Source organism: Ictidomys tridecemlineatus, chromosome 7 (assembly GCF_052094955.1).
Source record: "Ictidomys tridecemlineatus isolate mIctTri1 chromosome 7, mIctTri1.hap1, whole genome shotgun sequence".
In the NCBI taxonomy this organism is placed as follows: domain Eukaryota; kingdom Metazoa; phylum Chordata; class Mammalia; order Rodentia; family Sciuridae; genus Ictidomys; species Ictidomys tridecemlineatus.
In genome coordinates, this window is record NC_135483.1 from 5052030 (window position 1) to 5071307 (window position 19278).

At 43.2% G+C, this 19278-nt stretch overlaps 2 long non-coding RNA genes across 2 annotated transcripts in view; both read left to right on the top strand.

Annotated features, from left to right (window-relative positions):
- Positions 1-908: 908 nt before the first annotated feature.
- On the top strand, positions 909-3299 carry LOC144365387 (uncharacterized). The gene is made up of 2 exons (XR_013423756.1): positions 909-1087; positions 1254-3299. It is a non-coding gene; the product is annotated as an uncharacterized LOC144365387 (long non-coding RNA).
- A 4862-nt stretch (positions 3300-8161) lies between these two features.
- The window catches only part of LOC120892876 (uncharacterized), a 64964-nt gene continuing 53847 nt past the window's right edge, over positions 8162-19278 (top strand). The window contains exons 1-2 of the long non-coding RNA XR_013423755.1: positions 8162-8699; positions 8979-9385. This is a non-coding gene — a long non-coding RNA (uncharacterized LOC120892876). The remainder of the gene's footprint in view (positions 8700-8978; positions 9386-19278) is intronic.

Sequence of the window (19278 nt, forward strand, 5' to 3'; positions counted from 1 at the left end):
AATTAGTCTTTGAAGTGGTATACTCTATTTAATTATAAGCATTGGTGATTTGTGTCTTTTGTATTTTTATTTTTCCCATTCTTGGTAGAGGTTTGTCAATTTTGTACTTGTATTTAAAGAACCCCATTTTTATGTTGCTTTTTCATCCTGGGATGTGGCATCCTGGGATGCCAAACGTGCTTGTCTTCTCCTTAGCACCTTTCCTGATTCTCCTTTGGCTGCTTCCTTTCAGGGTAGAGAGTAGTTCTCCTTTTCTACAGCAGGGACTCTCCAAGAGCCCCTGTGGACTCTTCAGAGAGTAGCAGATCTTATATATTTTTCCTAATATAAACACTCTGATAATAAATTATAATTTATAAATTAGGCACAGCAAACTATTAAGAATAATAACTAATAAGAAAACAGAACAATTATAACCATGCACCTTAAATTTGCATGCATCATCACTCTGGGGCTCTATAGCCAGATTATTAAGTAAAATAAGAGTGACTTGGACACAAGCATGCTGTGCCCTCAGCCCAATAGCAAAGCAGCTGCTGAGTGATTGACATGCAGATACCATGACCTGTGTGGATTCAGGACACAAAGGGGTGATTCATGTCCCAGGTGGGGTGAAGGTGAGGGCAGGATGGTGTAAAATTTTATTACACCGCTCAGAATGGCAAGTGATTTAATACACATGAATAGCGTATTTCTGGAATTTTTCACTTAATATATTCAGGCTTTGGGGGAACTGAAGCCACAGAAAGTGAGACTAGGGATTGAGGGAGACTCCATAATTAGCAGGGAGGATCAGGAAAAGTAGAGTGTTGTTAAGTGCAGAATGGGAAGAAGTACATTCTCTTTTTTAATGATGAGAGAACAAACGTTGATATATTGAAGCCACTTTCCACTTCTTTGCAGGTGTTAAGTGGGCCATCTGAATCCAAGTCTTCTTTTTCAACATCATCCCACATTTCTCCTGTATCCATGCAGAAAATTCATTTCTTCTCCACCTCTAGTGTTCACAACCAGCATTTCCAGGAAGGCAGAGGCGGCTGGAGAGAAGGAGGCATCACAGCCAGGACTTGTGTATGAACCTCCCCAGGTAAGACTGTGACTTCCCGAGGGGCAGTGCTGTCGGCTTAGCTATGCACATGGGGAGGACTCAATCTTAGGTCTTCTTTCTTCATTTGTGGGTGAAAATACTGCATTCTCATCTTTCCATAAAGCACAGGTTGGGTAAGGAGTCTGTCTGTCTGCTTGGTTTCTAGGTGTTCTGGGCTTTTCTGTCACCCCTCCTCACGATGCAGGACACCAGGTATGACTCCACTTTTTATGTCCTCACTGGAAGGTTGTTATTGGGTTGCTTTTTCCTAGTAATTATACAAGAGGTGTTGCCTCTGAAAATCCAGGTCAATATTTGGTTGTGAATGAAACAGGAAGGAAGCCGTGGAATACAGCAGTGCTAGGAGCAGGAGCTTTGGGGGACCTTACTGCCTGTCCTGTCTCTAGGCTGCCCAGAGACACCACAGTAGCATCTCTGAGCCTAGTTTTCTCCTGCAAGACAGGGATAGTCACCATCCTCCTCCCACTTGTTTTCTTAATCAAAAGCATTCAAGAGTCCATTGGAACCTCTGAAATGGTTTTGAAAGAAGCTGAGACTGGTGGAATGAGGTCTCCTAATCCCTGTACCTTCTTGTCCCCACTTCCTGAGTCACCCAGTCCCTCCTGCTGCCTCTGGGTGCCCTGCACTTCACACCACCATGGTGCTCCACCCGCCCCTCAGGGCTTCTGCCTGTCTTCCTCCTCCACCTTCTGGCTTTCCTACCCCTTCCTTCTCCTCCTCCCTTCTTCCTTCTTCACTTTTTTCTTCCTGCCTCCTCACTTCTCCCTTTTAAAATTTTTAATTATTTGATTTTTAATTTGTTAATAATGAAAAATGAATGTTTCAGATGTACCACCTGATGTTTTGCTATCCATAGACATAGTGAAATAATTACTCCAGGCAAGCTAATTAGCATATTCATCTCCTCATACGGTAACCTTTGGCATGTGTGTTGTGAGCCCATGAAACCTGATGCTTTAGTAGTTTCCAATATACAATATGGTGCTACTAACTGTAGCCTTCCCGGTAGGTAACACGTCTCTAGACTGTTCATCCTCCCTGACCTCAATATTACGTCCTCTGACCAACATCACTGGTTACCTCTCTTACCCAACTTGATGACCATTCTACTCCTAAGTATCACCTTTTACTTAATAGGGTGGTAATTATTAAAAAGAAAAGAATAGCAAGGGTTTGTGAGGGTAGGCAGAGATGGGAATTCTTATGTGCTGCTGGCGGCATGAATATAAATTGGCATAGACATTATGAAACATTATGGAGGTTCCCCAGAATTTACAAATAGAAAGACCACATGACCAAGTAGTTCCCCTCTGCTTATATCCCCAAAGGAAACGAAAGCAATGCTTCAAAGAGATACTTGACTCCCAGATTCACTGCAGCACTGTTCACAGCGGCCAAGATATGAGAACAGTTTATGCATGCAATGACTGATGGATGGGTCAAATTCAATTGATACAGATGATATGTATCAAGGAAGTACACAAAAGTATATGAAGTATTTGTTAATATTTTTACTCTTGTTTTTATTGAGGCTTTAAACACAAACACTTCCAACCATCAGAGACAACAGTGATGAAATGGAAGACGTAATGCTGTGTGAAGCAGGACAGAAGGACAAACCAAGGTGGTTTCATGGGGACTAGGAGACGAGCATCTTCTCACTTCTTCCCTCCCCCCTCTCATCTTTGGCTCTCTGCCTTCCCCTCCTATTCTTCCCCTCCTCGTTGTTTTTCCACACAGTTGAGTGTTCATCGTGACCGTGTCCATGACCTAAGACAGAGAAAAACTGAGTCTAGCCTTATTCCCAAATAATGTCACTCAAGGTAAGAGAGCATTTCCCACAAAAAAGGAGCTACGCCCAACCACCACCTCCTTCTCAGCCCTATTCCTAAATAAGGCCATCAAAGGCAAAGTGGCTGGGACTGACCATGGCATGACACTGTGCGTCATTTGGTAATGGCATAACCAAACATTGATATGTACAGGCAATGATAGGGTCTGTAAACAAGTCAGGATGGCGCCTGGCATTTTGCCAGGGGGAGTGGTTTGTGAGGTGGCACCAGCGAGCCATTAAGTGTGGAGATTCCTTATTGGTTGACTGCTGTATCTAGTTTATGTTAATTAGATAAGCTGTGTGGAATGTATATATACCCCTCCAGTCCTACAATAAACGGCCCCCACTCCTGCTGTATCAATGTACACAAGTTGCTCGTCACCCCCCGGTTAGTTTGCTGCAGCCGGACTGCGGCGTACAGGCAGAGCTGGACTGAGGCTTGTGGTCACCCCGGAAGGAAGTCCTAAACTGATTTCCTTTCCAAACACTCATTTGGATTTTCATTTGAAGGTGAGGACTTTGTGGGAGAAGAGTTGAAAGAAGGAGGTCCAGTGTCAGGGAGCTGTCCTGTGGAGAAAAATGTAATTTTACAAAAATTACAGATTTGTTGAGAAAATGCTTCGTTAAATAATTCAAATTAACACATTCATTCATTTATTTTTAAGTATCTATTTTCTGGGGTCTAGTATATGCGCCTGCCATATGATACTTTCCAGGCCTTGAGAAGGTGGCTGTTATGAAAAATAAGACCCCAGCCCTGGTGGAGCATCCCCCGCTTGTGAAGACACAGCAGACCAACCTGCAATAGTGATAATGATCTACAATCCTGACCGGTCCCTTGAGAACGGAGCGACAGCAGGGAATGGGGAAACCGCCAGGGAAGGTGCCCTTCTAGACAGGGAGGGCAGGAAGGCCAGTGCCCGCACCACCCCTAGAATGGCATGGAGAGCAAAATACTAAAACATCAAGGAAAGGAGCATTACAGGCAGGTATTTAGGCAAAAGTAAGCAACCCTGGGATAGGAGAGCACTTGGTACCTCTGAGAAAGAGGAAGGAGGAAGAGCTGGGAGATAATTGATAGGGAATTCAGTGGGAGGGTAGCAAGGGGCCAAACAATATTGGTCTTTAAAGTCCAGGGTGAGAATTTTAGATACCATTACAAATATAAATAACAAAAACCACCACCACAACAAAAAACTAGACAATTGAAGAGTTTCATCAGTGAAGGAAGGTTCTGCTCTGTCTTCCATTTTAGAAAAGTCTGAGTTCCAGGTAAAAAACATGTGAAATTGGGTAAAGACCAGGGTTGGGGGTGTGGCTCAGTTGTACAACCCTTTTCTAGAATGCAGCAGGTCCTGGGGTTCATCCCCAATTGTGCCCCAGAACCAGAAGAAGGTGGACTGTTTAGAAGTCACTTTAATAACACAGACTAGACTGTTGGTAAGTTGGCCAGTGCCGTTGCAGGAGGAAGAATGAACTTGGAATCTATTTTGCATGTATGGAATGGCAGGATTCCATGATTGCTGGCGTGTATATTTTTGAAAAGGTCAGTTGAGGATAAAACAAACATTTTGCCCTGAGCCCCTGGGAAATGTTGTTGCTAATTAGGAAGAAGTCAAGGTTAGATCAAGTATCAGAGAAGACAGAATCAAAAGTTATGTTGTTTTATGTTACACCTGAGATCTTATTAAATATTTAAAAGAGATATTGAGTTTGATACAGACTCATAATTTATAGAGAATATCATCCATATACATTTTATTGCTAGCTTGTTTAAAGCCTAAGAAGTTGTGCAGCCAAACAAACTGCTAAATCATTACTTAGACCAGAGATTCCCAAAGCAACTTCCCTAAGAAACTTTGATCTTTTATGATATATTTTGAGGATATATTTTGAGATATGCTGGCAGATAAATCATAGAATAGAGACGTAATTATATGTCTTGAAAATTCACTGCTGATTTTTTTTTAAAGAAAAGAAATTGTCCTTGGTACGTACAGAAAGGGCTGTATGGGATTGATGCTGACGCAGGGTTTCTCCTCATTATGTTTATCATATTAAAATCATTGTTGGAGGAAAATTTGCTTCAATACAATGGAGGCTGGACTACGTTCAGATCTTCACCTGCCATCATATAAATATATCAAAACTCTCAGGGACTGAAGCAATTTATTCTGGAAGTGGGAGTGGATTAGCAAGAGAACATTTGGCAGGCTCTCTCAATCTCGCATGCTGATGTAGGTATAAAGCATATGTGTGGTGTATTCGGCAGGATTATTCAAATGAAGAGCAAAAACACATTAGCATTCCTTCCTTGTGTGTTTAATAAGTTGGAAAGACTGCTTTGAATGCAGGAGACCAAAACGCCATGACATAAACGTTTAGATTAACATGAGCATATACAATTCAGAACACTTCCAAGTTAAGAAGGTTGAATATCATTTCCTATATTTTTATTTCTGGTGTGTGTGTTAATGTGTATGTGTGCACATGTGTGTCTAAACCAAAATATTTTGTTACTGATAATGTCATACAATATTATGAGGGTCTTGGCCAATATATTTAAAAATTAAGAAGGATCACTTTATTCATGATTTAAAAGATAGGATATGGTTGTATAATAAGGTTACAGAAACCTATGGTTGGGGGTGTCCACACCCAAGAGTGTGCAGTGGTGTCCGTATCAGGAGCACATACTCCATCATTGGGTTTTGCCCATTCTCTGCTTTGAGTAGTCCCTAAACAGATCCCATTCTCTATAACCCTACTGCTTTCCCTTAGCCCTGGCCACCTTATAATCTGAACCTCATACTTAAAAAAAAGAAGAAAAGAAAGGAAGAAAGAAAGAAAGAAAATTGAAGTGTCTGAATAGCTGCACAGTTAGTTGATCTTTCTTATTTCATTCTTGACCCCTCCATCCATCCTCCAGGTACCTTTGCAAATGTAAACACTATAGGACTTTCTCCTTCACTAACTTCTCCTCAGCTTTAAGATGTAGCCCAAAACACAGCCTGACAAAAACACCCTGGGGTCTCCCTCTCCATGGTCTCCCTAGTCTTCGATGGCCCTTTCCCTTCACCTGTCAACACAGCGCCCCCTGCAGTTCATCCCATGCTCTTCCTGCTTCCTCCTGCTCAGGTCCTTTTGCTCTGCTAACTGCCTGTACCTGTCATGTTCAGAACTATTAATTTTAAGGTGATTACGGCTATGTAGAGTGTGTAATGGGATTGCACCTTGATTTATTCACAGTATCTCTGAGTGTATTGCTGTGATTAGTTATTTAGTGTTTTTTTCCTGGAAAGTACCACAGGAATGCTGAGCTCATTGGAGTCTACCAATACTTTGGCATCTTAACACTTTGATTGCAGGAAACTTACTCTCATTTTACCATCCCAACTTTTAAAGTAACATTGTGATAAGCGTTTCTCCTGGGTATATTGAGCGACCCAGCCAATGGTGGCATGATTTCTGCTTCAGCTGCAATATATTATTTAAGAACCTCATGAGAAGAAAAATGGTCAATTGTTTTTACCATTCCAATGTCCTTCCAAACAAAACATTTCAAACATTTTTCTCTTAACATTTCCCTTCTGTTTAGAAAGTTTCCATTGGGTTTTCTCTAAGAGTATACTTGCACACAAATTGTTCTGAGTTTATTTTATCAAAGAATGTCTTTGTTTCTTTTTCCTTCCTGGATGGTAGAATTCACAGTTGATAGTTCTTTTATGTTTTATGTTGGCACTTGGAAAAAACATCAGGCCATTTCTCTCTGGCTGGGGGGAGCGGTTCATATGAGGAATCTGCTGACATCTGTTTTGCATCCCTTGTAAATGCTTCATTTATCTCTGGCTGCTTTCAGTTTTGCTTTCTTTGTTTTAGTTTCAGAAGTTTGATTATGATGTATGTTGGCATGCATGTCTTTGTGTTTTTTTGTTTGGGATTTCCCAGCTTTTTGAGTCTGTATGTGGGTGTCTCTTGTCAAGTTTGGCAAGTGTGAAGCCCCTGTGTGCTCAAAGCCTTGGTCATTCTCTCCTCTGATTGTTACAGGGCTGGGTCCTTCTAAGAAACTGAGGCAGCACGAAGACCCTCTTTTCAAACCCCTGTTCTTGCAATCAAGTCAGAAAGATCTCAGAAGTATTGCTCAGGGTAACAGGAGTAATTTAGTGGAGGGGTGGGAAAAGGAAATGGGGATGCTCTCCAGGAAAAGAGTGGGTCCTCTCAGAGAGGAGAGGAGATGGACAATATGCCTCTCCTGCACGCCAGTTTTATTGGGGATCCCCACCCAGGTCCACCTCTTGACTTTTGACTGACAGCACGTTGACAGTTTTTCAAGTCCCCATTGAAATAAAAATTCTGAGTCACCTTGGCTCGTGCTGACTTGTTCTAATGGGATTCTTAATCATTTTTACAGGTTTTATGATTAAGAGGAATTATCTTTACCTTCTGCGATCTGGTGTGTGAAAAGGGTCACAAATGTCTCTCCCTTCAAAGTAACTTGGGCTCCTCTTATCAATGTGATTTTCTGCCTGAGTTTCCTTGCAGATAGCAGGTAGTTTGCTGAGGAATGTGACACAACCTGTCCACTTAGGCCAGGCAGGGCTTCAGGTATATTGCTTTTTGGAAAAGAAAGCATGTGGGGGTCAGCACAGTGGCCCATCTTATAGAATTTTTCTCTTAACCTCACGTTCCCACCATCCTCATCTCTATGTCCCCTAACATGATGTCACTCCAATCACACAAATGTCAGCTCTTTTGCAACTGTTTTGCACACCCTGAGATTGCTCAATTGTTTTCACAGTTTATTTTCTCTCTATTGTGTAGATTTTGTGGAGTCTACTGATCTGTCTTCAAGTTCACTGATTCTAAACTCTTGTTATCGCCACCCTATCCTAGAGCTCACTCAGCAAATTTTTAGTTTCTTTTTTAAAAATACACATTTCTATCCTACAATTTCTATCTTATTCTTTCTAAAACATTCTGTGTCTGTGCTGAAATTTTCTATTTTTCATTTGTTTCAAGAGATTTTTTGTAATTACGTGTTGAAACATTTTTCTGATATCTTTTTTGAAATATTTATCAGATAATTCTAATAACAGATTGATCTCAGTACTTCTGTTGATGACCTTTTCTTATTCAAGTTGAATTTGTTCAGATTTTTTGTATAAGTGACTTTCTAATTGTGTTCTTCGCATTTAGGGCTTTACATTAGGAGACTCTAGAGCTCATTTACTCTTTTTTGGCAACTATTTCTCATGTTGATATGAGGCGTGAAGTCTAGGTACAAACTCAACTTCCTGTTGGTATGGTTAAGCTGAAATAAGGTAAGCCTGCCTCTGTACCTGGGTGATGTATTTTTGACTCAAAGCTGCTTCCATACATAGGAAACCCTAACAGAACTCCATGTGGGAGTATCCTTGTCACTAAGCAACTGAGTCTAAGCCAATCATAGCAATTAAACTTCCATCAATCAAAGGCTGCCACTGATCAGATCATGTCCATATATGGCAGCCGCTGGACATAGTCAATCAGGTTGTTTCTGTAGATCACTTACTTTGGCTATAAATACAACCTGCACAGGTGGTTGGGTTGGGCATTCTGAACCTTGTTTGGTCAGGGATGCCGCCCATTTCTGTGGTATTTTTCCTGTTCAGGTAACCTTTGTCAAGTTTAACTTGTCTCAGTTTTGCTTTTAACAGGACCCATAACCCTAGGGCCTCAGAACTGGAGTGCTGACTCATCCTTGATCATGGCAGACAGGTAGGGTGGACCTTCAGCCCCTCCCTGTTCTCCACTCACACCTCGCCATTCCTGAACAGCGGGTGGCACCGCCTTGCCTCTGAGTGATGGGGTAAGCTCTATCTCCCTGGGCCTGCTGACCATGGAAGGAAAGCAAAAGGAGTATTGGTACCACTGTGCTGAAGGGTGGGCAGGTGGCCTGGTTCTCCTCTGGTCCCAGTTAGTGCCAGGGAAGGGGAGGGAAGAGTTGAAGCTGAGTCACTTCCTCTTACCTCATCAGCCTGCCTTCCTGTTGTGCAGGTGCAGGCCCAGCTCCCCTGGATCTCTTGATGCTTAATGGGACATCCAGCGCATCTGCACCCAGGCCTGTCCCACGTTCCTCTGTCCGTCTTGCTGCTCCTGGGTGGGGGTCAAGGCACAGCTCCCTACTGTGCCATACTGGTACTACCCTGGCAGGGCACTCAGAGCCTGATCGGCTTCTCCTGGGCAGGAAACAGAGATCCGGTTGCCTGAAACAGCCCAGCAGAGGAACCAGAGGCACTCCCTGCTCTTGCTAGGTGGAGGTGATGGGTTAAAGTCCAGGCTCAGTCATCGACTCCATACCAACAGAAGAGAAATACACCTGCTCTGTAAGATTTGCTCTCTGCTGGTTCTTCTCAATGCCTTTTGTGAAAGAAGGGGGTGTTGCTATCTGTCTACTCCTGCAGGTACGTGTGTGTGTGCGTGTGAGCGCTTTGGAAGGGTGTTTAGTGGTCTATTGATTTCTGGTTGCCAAAAGGGTTTTCTGCTTTGTTAGACCATGTTTTTTTTCAGTCCTTTGTGTGTCAGGGGAAGGGGGAGGGGGACCTTTCATTGCCTGTACCAGTTGGTTCTAGGTGAGAGTCTTCTGTTGGGCCCTATCTAGGGCACGAGGTAGGCCTATCCACAGAGAAACTACCATTGCACGGTTTCTCAAGCACCAAGGTCACTGAAAGTCTACCTTTTTGCACATTTCAGTCGCCCTATGATGATGTGAGGCACAGGGTTTTGGCTTGAGAGGGAAGCCCTGGAGCAATGGCTCTACTCTCTCTTGATCTAAGGTGGGAGTCTTGCGTGGACTTTTTAATGTTTTCCCATTATTTATTTATTTATTTTGGCAGTGATTGTGTTGAGGGTTAGGAATCAGGTGATCTGTGGTACCAATAGTTTAATTTGCAGTTTTCATGCTTATTTTGTTCTTCTTCATCTATTTGACATTAGTGAGGTGGCCAATGGTTTTATCTTATCTGGTGTTGCCTAAGGGTTGGGAAGATTTATTCTCCTGTCAGGAGACAGATGTCTCTGATGAGGAAATTCTCAGGTTATGAGGACCAAAAGGCCATTTGCTCTAACTGGGATCCTTAGATGCTCTACTCTCTTATTACTATGTCTCCAGGGAGTTAAGGAAAATTCCAGAAATAATAATGATTCCTAGCCCAACATTTGCTATGGTAGGATGCACCTGTCTGTGAGCACATAGAACACCTTTGCAGCCAGGTCCTTGATGTGAGGGGCCCTTCCACTGTGCCTCCCTGCTGACCCTGGGCAGAGAAAGGAGTCTCAGGCCTTCAGGACAAAGGTGCATCCTTGGCCAGGCTATGCACTGTGGCTGGACCCCTCTTGCTGGTTCTTCTGTCCTTTCCCACTCTCTCTCTCTCTCAGTGAGGGAGGGGGTATAGCCTAGAAATAGATACCATAGTACTCACCAAGTAGCTATAATAAATAACAAGCATTGGCATGAACACTGAGAAATTTGAATCTTCACATATTGCTGGTGCAAATGTAAAATGGCACAGCCACTTTGGGAAATATGTTAGCAGTTTCAAAAAATATTAAAAAAAAATAGAATTACCATATGACCCACCCATTTAACTCTTAGGTATATGCTCACTAGAAATATGAACACATGTCCAAAGTCTTGTTCATAAGTGTTTATGGCATTATTATGTACACTAATACAGCACTGAAAAAAATGAAATATGCTCCATCCCTATGTTTGAACACTATTTGGCATTAAAAAGGAATAAAGTTTAAGTGCATGCTACAATGTGCACGGATCTTGGAAACATTATCATAAATGAAAGAAGTAACAGAAGGCTCCATGTTGCTTTATTTCATTTCAATCAAATTCCCAGAATTGGAAAAACTACAGAGAACTGGCAAAATTACAGTTGTCAAAGGCCAGCAGTGGTGTGAAGGAGCTAGGTTGGGAGTAAACACTATATTTTCAGGTTTTGTTTTTTGTTGTTTTTTAAGTGACAAAAGTGTTCTAAAATTAGAAAGGCAAAGTTCTCATAGTGCATTAAATACACTGAACAACTTTGGATTTTACATCTTGAGAATGTGACTCTATGGTTCATGGAATATACTTAGTAATGCTGTTTAAAAAAGCAGTGAGGCATTTGTGTTTTTTTTGTTTTTTTTTTTTTTGGAATTGGCTAACTTCACTTAGCATTATCTTCTCTAACTCTATCCATTTACCTGCAAATGCCATGATTTTATTTTCTTTTATTGCTGAGTAATATTCCATTGTGTGTATATGCCACATTTTTTAATCCATTCATCTATCTAAGGGCATCTAGGTTGGTTCCACCAATTGGTTCCACCAATTTAGCTATTGTGAATTGTGCTGCTATGTTTATCAATGTCTCTGTAGTATGCTGTTTTAAATCCTTTGTGTATAGACCAAAGGAGGGACAGCTGGGTCAAACGGTGTTCCATTCGAATTTTCTAAGAAATCTCCATACTGTTTTCCATATTGGCTGCACCAATTTGCAGTCCCACCAGCAATGTATGAGTGTGCCTTTTCCCACATCCTCGCCAACACTTATTGTTTGTCTTCATGATAGCTGCCATTCTGACTGGAGTGAGGTGAAATCTTAGAGTGGTTTTGATTTGCATTTCTCTAATTGCTAGAGATGATGAATTTTTTTTCACGTGTTTGTTGATTGATTGTCATCATCTTCTGAGAAGTGTCTCTTCAGGTCCTTGACCCATTTATTGATTGGGTTATTGTTTTTTGGTGTCTAGCTTTTTGAGTTCTTTATATACCTTAGTGATTGGTGTTCTATCTGAGGTGTGAGGGGTAAAGATTTGCTCCCAAGATATAGGCTCTCTATTCACCTCAAAGATTGTTTCTTTTGCTGAGAAGATACTTTTTAGTTTGAGTCCATCCCATTCATTGATTCTTGAATGTGGATTTTATATATATATATATATATATATATATATATATATATAGATAGATAGATAGATAGATAGAGAGAGAGAGAGAGAGAGAGAGAGAGAGAGGAGAGAGAGGCTGATTCATAGTGGAATGGGGGGGAGCATGGGAGGAATAGAGGAACTCTAGATAGGGCAGAGGGGTGGGAGAGGAAAGGAGGGGACATGGGGTAATTAATGATGGTTGAATGTGATGATCATTATTATCCAAAGTACATGTAAGAGGAACAAATTGGTGTGAATATACTATGTGTATAACCAGAGATATGAAAAATTGAGCTCTATATATGTAATAAGAATTGTAATGGATTCCACTTTTATATATATATATATAAGCAGTGAGGTCCCGTTGGTTGCTGTTTTTGTTCAGTCTTTCTATATTTCTACTACTTTTCTGTTTCACATGATTTTGATTGCTGAAAGGGTGGTTGAAGGTCCCCAGTTATGACTTTAGATTTTTCTGTTTTCCCTTTCTGCACCTTCTGTTTTTGTTTCATTATTAGTTTTATTGAGTGCTATGAACATATTCAGAATCCAGACTTGGGATCAGTATGTGATGTGCTCATTGCCTTGGTAATCATTTTTGACCCAATGAAAACTTTATGTGATACTAATATCCTTTATACATATTTCCTTAGGTTAATATTTATAGGGCATGTCTTTTCTACTTTTTTAACTTTAACTCTGTTATTATCTTTGAAGTTATTGTATAACATTGAGACATTGTATAAATAGATCATGCCCTTTAATTCTTCACATTGACCATCTTTCCCTTCAGTGGGTTGGTTTAGCTTTTACATGTAATGCGGCCATTCACCTGCTGGGCTTTAAGTATGTCATTTGATTATTTCCTTTTTCTTTTCTGTTTTTTGTGTCTCCTTCCTATTTTTCTACCATTTTTATGGTAATTTCATATTTTGTTTTTGTTTTTTTGTTTATGTAATGTTTTGGTTTATGTAATGTTCTAGAGTATTTTATTTATCTATTTTGTTTTGGTTTTCTGTTTTGGTTTATATAATGTTCTAGAGTATTTTATTTATCTATTTTGGTTGTTTCACCAAGTATTTCTTACACATATAAAACTTACCAGGCTACTTCTATCACTGTTTTACCATTTTGAGTGGAGTATAGAAATTTTACCACTATTCAGGTTCTATTATCAATCCACCTTTATGGTACAGTTATCTTAAAAACCATATCTCTATTACATTTAAACAATATTTTAGGTGACAACTTGTATTTTGGGTACCAAATGTTTTTCCCAATAATCCTCATATCCATTCTACTAAATAGCTATTGACATTATTATGCCATCCACAGAGATGACTATTAATGTAGTTTTTGATTTTTATGATATGGAAGCTTGGATTTGGAGACTTTAAATGTTTTACCTAAAGTTAAGCAACTGAATGTTGGTGTCGAGATGCCATTCATTTTCTGGAGGAATTCATTTACCTTAATGTGATCATTACACATGTGAACATGTTTTAAAACATCATATTGTACATCATAAGTACTTGCAATATCAATGCAAAACATTGATAAAAATGTTTTTCAAGTATAGGATCTTAGTTATTTCCTATTGCTGCTTTCAACATAAACCCATCTGAGGGTGCTGGGACAATGGCTAAAGACTAAATGCTACTGGGCCAGGAGACAGAGATAACTCAGGTTTGGACACATCTTTGCACCAATCTGGGGCTCAACCTTATCTAAAATGGCAATATGAGCTCAGGGACTATGAGATAAATGGTGGCAGCACATATTAGTTATAAAAATACGATAGAGATATTTTAAAGTTTCGGTGATAAAATCCAGTTAGGCTCTTATGTAAGGGTCACTAGTGGGTTCCAGGAAAAGTAACCACCGAAAATATTTTGTAGATAGTAGTAGGGAGGGGTCTTGCTGTCAGTGCCCTTGGGAGACATCAGTCCCCTTTGGAGATTCAAAGCAGCCCACTCACAGCATCCTGGAAACAACAATCTGCTTCTATCGGCATTAATCCACACTGGAGTCCAATTTTTACAATATTTGTACCCTCCTACACTTTGAGAAGTCTTGAAGTAGCTTTACCTAGTTGGAATGCAGTGGCCTGGAGATGTGCTGGCTTCACCTGTTCACCCTGCCCAGTTCTCTAAGGAAGACATGACGGGCAGCGCTGCTGGGCGGCTGCCTCCTGCCAGCTCCTTCACTTCATGGCAGGAGACGCCCATCCTCTGTGTAATGGATGGCCATTAACTAGGGACTCCTTCTGACTTTTCTATCAGAATGTGCTTCATTCTGTTTCAGTGAATGAGAATCTTCTATGGAAACCTACTACGTGCAGAGCCAATGCAAATAAAAACTGGAGCCAGTGAACCACAGACACATTCATTTAAGAAGTATAACATGGGGCTTCCTTTCTAGCTTCAGAACATGAACTTTTTTGTCTACTCTGACACGGGAACTACTTGGGTGCTTTCACATTAGTAGAAGTACGCCAGCTTCATGGACACTACCAGCCGCGGTCTGAAACTATCCTTGGCATGGCGAGTGGGGTGCTGAGAGCGAGGATGGCATGCAACTCTTCAAGCTCCTGCTGTCTTGGGAATAAATAGTGTATCATCTCTGGTGGCTTCGGTTCATGCATATGCTAGGAAAATGTTCTAAAAAGTGTGCAGAAGCAATTTTAGTATTTTTCCTGTCAACAGGGCGGGGTGCATAGAGGAGACAGGGGCTTTCATTGTGTTGGTGGCCTCAGCACCATACCTCTGTGTGCCTGAGACCTGGTCACTGAGGAAGCATTTGGATTATTCTGGTGCCAGATAGTGACCCGTGGTCAGCAGGAAAGTCCATGTGTCTCAGGACCTTCTCAGGCTGTTTCAGTGTGGGGGTGCATCCTGCTGTTGTGCACACCCTTCCAGCAGCCCGGGGGGGGACTCCTTCTACTTACAAATGTCTAAGCCTTGCCCAGTGCTCCAGACCTGGCTCAGAGCGCGCCTCCTTTCCAAAGCAGCCCGAGATCACTCCAGCAGCGGCATCTCACTCATCACCCTCAGAGACTGGATCACCACCTTATTTATGTCTGAGCCACTTTCTTCCTACGGTGCCATCTGCTTATTGGTGGCACATCTTGTTCCTTCCTATAATCCATGTCTAGGTGCATGACAAAAATTCACGGAGCAGTTAATGTGGCCATATATCACTCCTGCATTTGGGGATATGGCTGGGGAAAGCACAGTCCCTTCTTGGGCAGAGCTGGGGCTCTTGTCGGCAAGGGTGGCGATTAAAAGCAGAGAGTGCAAAGGATTTTCAGAAACACTGGGGGCTTTAAAGCAGGCCAAAGAGGACCAGGGGATGTGGAGGAAGGGAAGGGAGAGGCTGCTTACGGAGGTGGGAGGCTCAGGATATGTCTTTCAGAATTAAAATCTGAACTCTAAGCCTACAGGAAGACAGAGATGTGTGGGGAGGAACTTTCTGCGGAGAAGGAAAAGGTAAGAGGGAGGTGGAAATGAGCGTGGAGCTTGGCGAGCCGAGCCCAGCACCCCATGGCGGCAGTCACAGTGGGTCAGGAAGAGTGAGGTGCAGGAGATTGCTGGAACCTCCTAACAGGAGAGGGCACTGCGTCCTCACTGTCCTCACTCACTGGCTGCCACAGAGGCAGGAGCAAGGGGGGAGACAGGTGACAGTGGCTTGGAGTCAGGAGGGGACAGACGTGTGAAAGTTCGATCTTTGTCACCTCACCACAGTCCTCCACCCCCACTGTCTTGCAGGAATAGCTGAGTCCTCTTAACTGGTCTTCTGTCCCCTTCCTCTGCCATCTCTTGCCCACACAGGGCACAGGGATGATTCATTGTGAACTTTCTATCAGCAGATGATAAAGTCCTCCTGCAGTAAACACACAGCCTGACGCAGTTTTGCATACTGCACCCTCAGTGTAACCAGAGTGCAGGGGCAGAGCCAGGCCCTGTCTCACAGCAGCCCAGCATGATTTCTGCAGGCACAGGCGGGTTCACCCTCTTTTCTACTCTGTAACGACGGAGCACTCCGTGTTTTCTTTTGTGCCTGGCTTGTCTCCCTCTCCACTGTGTTTGTGAGATTGGTGAGTACTGTAGTACAGGAGGTTCTTCAGGAAACACACTCAGGCCAGGTGGCTCCCTGCTCAGCTTCCCTCCTGCTGTCTATCTGATCCTGCCCTGGTGCCAGGTGCTCACCTCTTCCAGGGCCTGCCCTACTTGTCTCCCTCTGCTGCTCCTTTGATGCTGTACCCAGAAGGCATCTGGCAGGTGAAGTCCCCAGGCTGAGTTTCTGGTTGTGCTCAGTTTCTAAGGGTGACTTGACTTCCTTCACTGAACTCAGGTCCAGCCCGTGTCCAGCCTGAGTCTCTCCTAATGAGAGCTCTTTCCTCCCTGTGCCTGTCCTGTGTCCCGGGCACTTGACACTCTACCAAACCTCCCCATTGTTCCCTGCTCCCCTGAACTCCCTCCTTGAGAGCTAGTGGCACAGCCCCTTTCTGACAGCCTCCCTTTCTGTCTGGTGACCTCCATGTCTACAGCCACAGTTGGCCCATTGTCAGGGGAACGCCCAGCCCCTAGACACAAAGGGCACCACTGCACCCACAGCTGCTTCAAGTTGGTCTTTAAAAGTTCTGTCCAGTGACCAAGTCTCTGTTGAATGAAAGGAGTTTCCTCATATGGGACCGTGGGATTTGGAATCAGGGAGTTTAGATTCTAGTCTTCAGTAGGTGCTTTGATTCTCTCACTTGAAACCACTGTTCCCCTGGTATTCTCTACCGCCTGCAGCTGAGTTGGAGTTCGGGACCCAGGCCCTGGATGGGAAGGCCAGCTTTCCACATGTGCACGTGTTTCTGTGCAGAAGAGACCAGTGAACACCCAGAGGATGCCAGCCCCCACCCCCAACCCAGCGTGCAGAGCTGCACCTGCTGTTACTGGGATCTGACTTCCTCTGGGAAAGCTGCCCAGGCTCTGCCTCCGGGAGGCTGTCCTGGAAGACTCATGGGGCCTCGCCTTGCTTTTCATTTAGTTGTGGCCTTGCACATCTGTCCAAGGAAATGCTTTGCTTGTTGAAGTCAGGAAGGGGTTTTTGAATCTTCTGTGTCTAGCAGACAGGAGATATTTTGTCTGAATTTTATTATATAGAAGAAAAAAGGAAGGAAGGAGAGAGAGAAGAAAGGACGGGAACTCTGAAGACGGCCACAAGATGGAGCTACAAGTCCACGGTCACAGTGAACAGTGACTCCACCGAGGAGGGGAGTGCAGGCTAATGCAGCCCTGGAGGACTGTGCCAGTGACACTGGCTGCTTGGGGACACCTGAGACCCTGCTCTAGGCTTCACGGAGCTCTTCTCCTGGGGCCTGGGATTGGAACGTACACTGCTCAACCGTTTCTCCCTCTACACTGTGCTCTTATTGTCAATCAAGTCTTCTTTTCAGATATTAGGAAAAATCCATAAACATTTTTTGATTGAATACCAACAATAAGATCTCCTGTGCATTTATGGCTTCTCATTTTATGTTTTAAGTAATGAGTTCTACTTATAGTTAGTCACTTTGCAAAGCACGCACTGCTATTCCTGTTTTATCAAGGGCAAACCAAGGATCCGGGAGGTTGAGTTTCTGGCCAAAGCTCACCTCGAACACTCTCTAAAGCCTGTCAAGTGTGGATTCAAATGTGCTTCTCCTAAATTCTCAGTCTGCACTGATTTTCATGTCAACATGATCTCAACTGAAATCCAGTGCCCTTCCCTTTCATGAACTGACAATGTGACTTGAATATCCTGCCCACCACCTGGCTATAGTGCTCCTTTCCTGTAAAGAGGTGCTGTCCCTAAGGGAAGTGGATGATGGGACATCAACACAGGTTGGCCCTCCATGAATCTGTCTAGAACCCCTGGGAGCTGCCATCACAGCTTCCTTACCTAGCACCTGCTGCTGTGTGCTCTGAGCAGCTCCTGTGCCCTGCAGAGCAGAGGGACCGCCTCTTTAAGGGAGCTGTTAGTTTCCTGCAGGCCGGTTCCTTGCAGGCCCAGAGGTTGTGCCCTGGTCTCTTTTTCTCCCAAATTTGTTAGGCAACCCTAGATAAAACTTCACCTCCTTGGATTCTCAATTTTTTGACATCTGAGTAGTTAGGCTGGTGGGAAGATCTCTTTTTTCCTGGACATTATACGTTTTGCTTTTTCTTAAAAATAAACAGACTGCTTTGTCAGGACATCCCGTGACACAGCGCTCAAAGTGTTTATCATCCCTCCATTGTAGGTCAACTGGAGTGTCCACAGACTTTATTCATTCAAAAACTTTGACTAGGCATACTCTACACAAGGGTGGAAACACCACACCAAAACTCATTAATACATGCAATTAATGCATGTTAATAAAAAATAAAATAAATAAAAAAGAAAAATGTTTCCTCCAACTGGCACTAAACTGGGGAGAGGAGGCAGGTGACTGAGGTCTCCCTCCGTGCTCTGGAAGGCAGTGTGCGCAGGCGCTATCCATGTGTCTGGTCAGGTCTCAGTGCCTGCATTCGGGGCTTCTGTGGGTCAGGGAGCTTGCTGACACAGCCCCTTGGTTCTGGGCCAGGCCTGGTGCTTAGAGGCAGATGGTGGCAGAGCTGGTCCTCAGCCTGACAGCCCTGCGCTGCACACCAACCGTGTCTGGGCAGACGGGGAAGAGCTCCCTTGGCGGCTTTCATCACTCCCCTGGATTAGTGTTCAGTTATGACTGTAACCGATTACCACACACTCGGAGTTTAAAACAACACTGCAGGTTATTTAGGAGTTCTGTAGGTCAGAAACCTGGCATGGGATCACAGAGCTGAAATCACAGTGTCAGACAGACTGTATTCCTTCATGGAGACTCCGGAGAAAACAGGTTGCTTTGTCTTTTCCAGCTTTGGAGGCCACCTGTATTCCTTGGTTCATGCCATCCTTCCCAAAGCCAGCAGCATTCCACCTCTCCAACCATTATCCCTGATGGCCTTTACCTCTGACCACATACATGAAAGTTCTTCTGTTTTAAAGATTCATGGAACTAGATTGGGGCAACCTGGATACTCCAGGATAGTCCCCCAATTCAAGTTCTTAACAACTATGAAGTTTCTTCCACTTAAGGCAGGAAGGCCACAGGGTCTAGGGATTAAGACACTGATGTCTCCAGGGGACCCGACTTCTACTTATCACAAGAGGAGACGGTGGGGTTGTGGAGAATTCCTCGTTTAATTTCCTTTTGCCGTTTTCGGAGTTAAAGACACAAATCTGTCCCTAAACTATATGGAAATATGGACTTCAAGCAAGGGAACTAACTAAGGAGTTAGAGCAACACTCATTTTTCTTTAATTCAAATATGCACATATTTTAAGAGAAA